The following is a 6,742-nucleotide window of genomic DNA, read 5'->3' as shown; positions in this document are numbered from 1 at the left end:
AATCTGTAGCTGCCTAGAGAAAGTGATGTGCCATGCACTATGGGTTAAATGAAGAATAAAGGAATGAGAATTTCCTTTATACTAGCTCTGCTGCTGGCAGCTATTTCTGACCTGAAACAATAGCTACAATGATAACAGAATTCTCTCTCTCTCTCTCTCTCTCTCTCTCTGTCTTAATCAAAACCACCCAAACAAAAAATACCCATTGAGAAGATTTGGAGATGCTAGGCACAAAATAAATTGGGATATGGTAGGAACTGCCAATTTGGGGATTAAGGGAAATCTCATAATGAATATTGAGATCACCCCTATACTAGCTCTCCTCCCATGCCCAACTCCAAAATGTTGGCAGTAGAGGGGGCGGGAGGTTGGGGGATCCTTCTCGAGCAAAATCAAACCAGTGCAGACCTATGGATAACAATAGTTGGATGGCCCAGTGAAAAAGCTAGCTGGTCATTCTTCTGTGCTACGAAGGTGTTCATTAGTTCACAGATGCACTAATATATGGTTTTGTATGAGGTCTTTAATGCCTAACTATGAACAGTGAGCTAAGAATTATTAGACGCTTTAATAAAGAGAAACAAACAAAGGACAGACCTGACAGGAAATCTGAACCATGGAAAGAATGAATATCTTTAGAGAGATAGAGAAGATATTTCACCAATAAATCAACAACAGAATGCTATGAAAAAATGAAACAATCTGAAAAAATAAAGTGTTTTTAAAATTAATATATGACAGCCAAAATTTTAATCGAAGTATTAGAAGATGCAGGCAAAAAATACCCCCAGAAAGAACAAAAATAGTAAGAGATGAGCAGATAAGATGTTTTGGAACACTTCAGGAACCAGAAATGGGGCCTCACGTATAATTAATAGGCATTCTAGAAGGAGAGAACAGAGAATATAATGGCAAAAAAGTTATTTTTTAAAGAATGCAAGAAAATGTCAAAAAATTGAAGATTATTTCAAAATGAAAAGGCCCTCTGCATAAGTAGCAAACTGATTAAACAAAAGACCGTGCCAAAGTGAACTGTAATGAAATTTTGGAATTTGAGCCACAAAGAGATGGCATTGAACTTCTGGCCTGCAGTATTTCAAGACAGAAGAATAGAGCGATAGCTTTAGAGTTCTGAGGGGAGAAAGAGTCTAAATTCACCTTCTCTCTGGCAGCTACTGGAGGATGTGGTGTCCTAAGACATTGTTGTAAAAACCCAGACCTAACTGTGGAGAAAGGATAAAGTAATTCTTAGAATGACTTGATAGGAAGTACAGGAAGTGACCACTATGTAGCAGGCTGGCAAGTTGCCAGTCCAGACTGAAACCAGAAGATATAGAACTTTAGGAGGCTTGATGAGAAAACAGATATATTATTTGTTATATTTGACTGGGTGAGAAACTGTATTAGGAGGCGCACTTTGGGGGCTGGAGTCCATAATTAGATTAAAAAGAAGCCAAGCATTATAAGCAAACAATGAATCATGGAAGACTACATCAAAAACTAATGATGTACTGTATGGTGACTAACATAACATAATCAAATAAAAAAAAAGGTGAGCAAAAGAAGAAATGATGAAAGTATTAATTTTAGAAAATGAGAAGTCATACAACAAAATATATTAAGCAGAATCCACCACTTGGCCCACAGAAGAAATACAAATACATAATAACAACAGTAAAAATTATAGATATGGTTTTAACTCCAAATCGGTAAAACTCTATTACAAGGATCAGGGAAAGGGAGAAAGAGGGCGTGTGTGTGTATGCATGTGTGTGTGTGTGTGTGTGTGTGTGTGTGCCCGTGCGTGCGTGTGTGTGTAAAAGAGCTGAAATCTTCACCTACTATTTTAAGTGGCCAAAAGATTATGTTTTAAGTTGATAAATCACAATATAGCTACATAGCAGTAGACATAGTTCAAAGCATTGACAAAGTAGTTGTCCTTGGATGGTATATGAGTGGGGAAGTGAACAGAGAGACTTATATATATATTTTTAATATATAGTGTTTTTAGTAGTGGTTAAATTCTCTATGAACGTTACACTCATATTGCTTTGATTTTTAAAAAGTTTGTAAAAGTTTCCCATCATTGCTCCTTGACCACTACTCAATTCATTAGTTTCCCTCTTCAGCTTGTGATGCTTCCCCCTCTCTGTAGCAAAGTGATCCCTTCAATAATGTGGAATTGGGCTAAAATCAGTATTGTGCTCCCTCAGAGTTCTTAGAAAGTTAAGGATTTATTCCCCCTGTGATTCTGCTTTTTCACTTCTGAGCACAGCAAAGACATGTTACATAACTTGGAGTTTCAACAAACACCTGGAAATCAGTCTGTATGTATTGCTCAGATGAGACCAGACTTGAAGAGATTGGTAGTGACAAGTGTTGTCACTTCTCTGTCTGGCGGCAGGCAAGTGGTGCGCTGTATATACAAGGTCTGATACCATGCTTTCAAGATGAAAAAAAAAGAAATGAAAAGGCAGGTGAAAAATAACATTTCTGGAAGAGCTATCTGGGAAAATAATGGCAAATTACACATGATTTAGCTTTGCTCTTAGCTTTTATAAAGACCGAAGAACTATGAACTGAGCACTTGAGCCCTAATTAAGTCTCCTCTTGATCTCTGTACTGCACACCCAATTCTCAGGCTGCGTTTTAAAAAGGCATCATAACATCGTCTAGTTCATCTGCTCTTTTCCCTGCCTTGCTTTTTTTTTTTTTTTTAATTTCTCCCTTTTTTGTTCCCCTTAAGAAAAAGGAGGTCAATATGGGTCATTAAGAATTAAAAAATAATTATACAATGAAAAAAATAGTTCAGGTGAATTTTAATTAGAGCCTTATTTGATGGGATTTGAACCCAGCACACTAGAAATACATAGCAGTAACTTTAGCCATTAAATTGTGTGGCCTTTGTTTAAACTCAGTGGGAATTTAGAGGGATTATTTTGGCTGCTTGAAGACACCATGTTTTTTCCATTAATGCCAGGGAAATATATTGAGCGACTAAAATATTACTAATAAAAATAAATGTGAAAGTTGTAAATTTCAAACAATGTAAGACTCATAGTTCATACCTGAATTTCCAAATGTGTAAGTGACATTTCATTAAGCTTAAAGCTGAAGACTCACTGTATTATGTCTGACCTCTTTAAAAAAAAAAAAAAGGAACCTAAATATTTCCACAATTTGTCATCCTTTGGAATCTAACAATAATAAGGCAGAGAATGTGGAAGGGTCTCTTCTAAGCCAAGAGAAAGCCCTTCTCTGGTCCTGTGCTCAGATGTGAGGCATTGCCTTGCCCTCCCAGTATTACTTAATCATTCCACTGCTTTCCAGTGGGTTATTTTTCATCCATAAAATGGGAACAGTAGAACAGACCAATTTGGATGGGAGATTATGAGGTAGATTAATTAAAACCAACATCTACCTTAAACCTTTCTGGGCAGGATAATACATGTTGAGGTGAGTCAGAATTCCCAAAGGGATCTGAGCTCTTTTTTTGTCAGAAGGAATTGATTCCTCATTGAACCACCAGGATGCAGGGCCTTGAGATGTACCCCTGTGGTTTCCTCAGAGCTAAGCCAGCCACTGGAGGGAGCCAATATGACTCTCACCGGTTAGTTCAATATGCCAAACTGGGAGGGAAAGATAATTTGAAAATGGCATGTAAGGATGACAGAATTTGAACAAAATCCCTTTTATTTATTTATGCCAAAATCTGTGTGAATGTAAAATGCCATCTCGATCATGCTTTATTTATGGTGTGGCTTTTTCTTTGGGGGAAAAAAAAGAAAGAAGAAGCACATTGGCTTGATGTTCTCCTCAGACTGTACCTTGTGGCCTCTGACGAGTGAGTGGTGTGGGGAGCTTGGACCATGGAGCAAGCTGTGGTCCACGCCAGGCCTGGTGTGGGCACACGCTCCCTGACTCTGCTGGCCTGGTCTGATCTGGGCACGTCTGAAAAGGCACTGCTTGTCATTGAGTGCAGCTAGAAATCATTGCCTGGGCCTCTCCATGAATAGAGGGATGTGCAGTATGTAAAATTCCTAAAGACAATCTTATTTATAGCTGTTGCAAACAATGTTTATACAAAGTTTATTAAATATGTCACCCACATTGATTTATCCCAACCAATCTCTTCAATCACTAATATTTATGTGATGGGTTCAGTTGCAACAATTATTTTATGTGCTGTAGAGTATGTTATAACTAGGGATTCACCCTGGCAATTATATGAAAGATAAAATGCTTCCTGAAGACCTCAGGGCAGACCAGGAAGTATATTATTGGACACAAGGTGGTTTTAACTGAATGCCACAGCACTAAATTTAGAGTAAGAAATGTGGAACATCTTAGGCTTAAAAATTAAAGCTAGTTGTGTGTCCTTCCTGAAGTTTCCTTATTACTGGGAAGGTAGCAAAGCTCCTTTGCACATTTCCTTTCCTGCATCCAGATGTTGGGCCTAGAGACGCTTTCTTGCTCATCATTTTGAATTTCTGTCAGCTCTTGCTCCTCAGCAGCATTTATTTAGTGCCCAGAGTGGGCAGAAGAGTCTACTTGGCATTTGTAAACACCTACAAAGGAAACTAGGCACATGTTACTTGCTTGGAAGGAATTGGCATCTGATGTGAGGGGCCGAGGCAGTGTTAACAAAAAAAACCAGAATTTTCTAAAGAGCCCAAGGTAACTATTGAAACTATAAGATGACAAACTCAACAAAACAAACCAAAGCAAAACAAAAGTTGTTTCAAACCACAACTGAACGCAACTTTTGTTTCCTAAGAAAAACGAAAAAATCCTTTGTTTGGCAAAATGACAGATCCTTTGGTTCAGAGTGTAGGGCCTCAGGGCATAGCATGAAAGTAGACAGTAAAACAAAGAGGTAGCTAAACTGTTCTGCAAAAGAAGTGAGCAGTAATTTCGGGCTGAAGTTCACTGTAGAAGGGAGAGGGAAAAAGTTTGGGCTGCAGGAAGAGAAAGGGGGTGAACACAAGGGGGGAGAAAGGAATTTGGAGAAATTCAGTGTGCTGGTGAGGCTGGGAAATGATCTCTGAGTGCAGGCACGTGTCGTATTCAGGTTAGAAAATGTTGCTGTGTTATAATGTCAGCCTAGTACCTGTTCCCGAGTAAGTGTTTGGAGAAGTGGGGAGTCCAAACTGAAGAAAGCTGTTTCATAAAAGCACATGGTGATAATCAGTAAACTGAAATAATTTGGTCAAAGCAGGAGTGCAGAGCCAGAGGGAACTAAAAGTATTTTACTGACACCCTATCTTCAGGAATCTCTGGGGAAACTGGGAGGAATCCTCACTGAGAGATGAGGGATCACATTAGGATAATTTCATCCCTGGGACAGGGTGAACCCCAGCCTAAGCTCATGCAGCATTTTTCAGCCAGAGGAGTAAATTCTTCTAGCACTTCAGTGGTAGTCTGGCTTTATTCTTTCCTCCACCACCTGCTATTATTATTACTTTTTTTCCCCAAAAAACATTTATTTCTCTGCCAGGAGAGTTTTTTTTTTTTTTTTTTTTTCCCAATGACTAAATCTTCCTTTTTAGTTGTCATTGGATTTGATTTTCAGTCTGCTTCATCTCATAGCCTTTTCTAGCGATGAGCAGTATAGGTAATGAAAATGTTTGAGACCATGGTTTGAGAATACTGGTCTTGTAAAATCAGTTGCCCTCAGATAGAACCTATTGAACTTACAGAAGTTTTGTGGTTACCTCTTTTTAGGAAAGCAATTACCCATGAGCTACGTGAATCAATCAATTAATTAACTATTCACTGAGTGATTCTGGCACCTGTCTACAAGCTGGACAAATGGCCAGAGAGATACTTTCCTCAGTAGGGAGTTTGCATCTTCATGAGGAGATACAATCAAATGACTGTCTAAGGAGCCAGTCAAAACACTATGAAGTGATTCTGGTCTTTTCTGTCTAATGTATCATTTGATGCAAGGAGGGAAGACTTGACTCCAATTTGATTAGAGGAATTTGGGCTTTGCCTTCTATGTTTGTAAAACAGGAAAATTTCACAGAACCTCGGAAATTAGGACTCCCACTGTGGCTGCTAACGGAAAGGTTGTAACCTTAATATTAAGCTGGTATCCAGAAAAAAAAAAAAAAATATATATATATATATAACCAATTAAACGACTTAACAGTTTTACATGTTATGATGCTCTAGTATCCTTTTATCCTCTTCTTATGGGGATCTTGGTTTACAACTCTTGACAAAGAATGCTCAGTAGAGCCCCTCAGGGCTAAATATAAGATAATGTTGCTGACAGAACAAGATTCTGCAAATATCTCTGTCTCGTGAGACCATGATGACAGAGGGTTTAAAGCCCACTTTATATATTTCCTCCAAATCCCAAGCTCCTTTGACTTGCCAACCCACATTGCTATCTGATTGCCACGATTCCCTGATATATGAAATCATGGTGGAATTTCCTTGGAATTATATATCTTAAGCCATGATAGCACTCAATGATTTCCAGATGTGTTAACAATGATGGTCCACTGCGTAAGGAATTACCACAGATTATCTCCCCTTTGATTTGTCACAGTTTTGTATGGAGTTTATTACCAGTAGAAATATTAACCTCGCCTTCTACAGCAGCCTATTTCTGAGAACTTTAGACAATATTACCCAAAAAGGGTCTGTTATTTTTTTACTAACATAGGAATGGCCAGTGACATCTGCCAAGCTCCCAGAAAAAGGAAGAGCCATAGCCCTGCTGACGTGCCTT

The sequence above is a fragment of the Lontra canadensis genome, unplaced genomic scaffold (genome assembly GCF_010015895.1).
Source record: "Lontra canadensis isolate GAN:19392208 unplaced genomic scaffold, GSC_riverotter_1.0 scaffold33, whole genome shotgun sequence".
NCBI lineage: Eukaryota > Metazoa > Chordata > Mammalia > Carnivora > Mustelidae > Lontra > Lontra canadensis.
Note: the sequence above shows the minus strand (reverse complement) of the source record.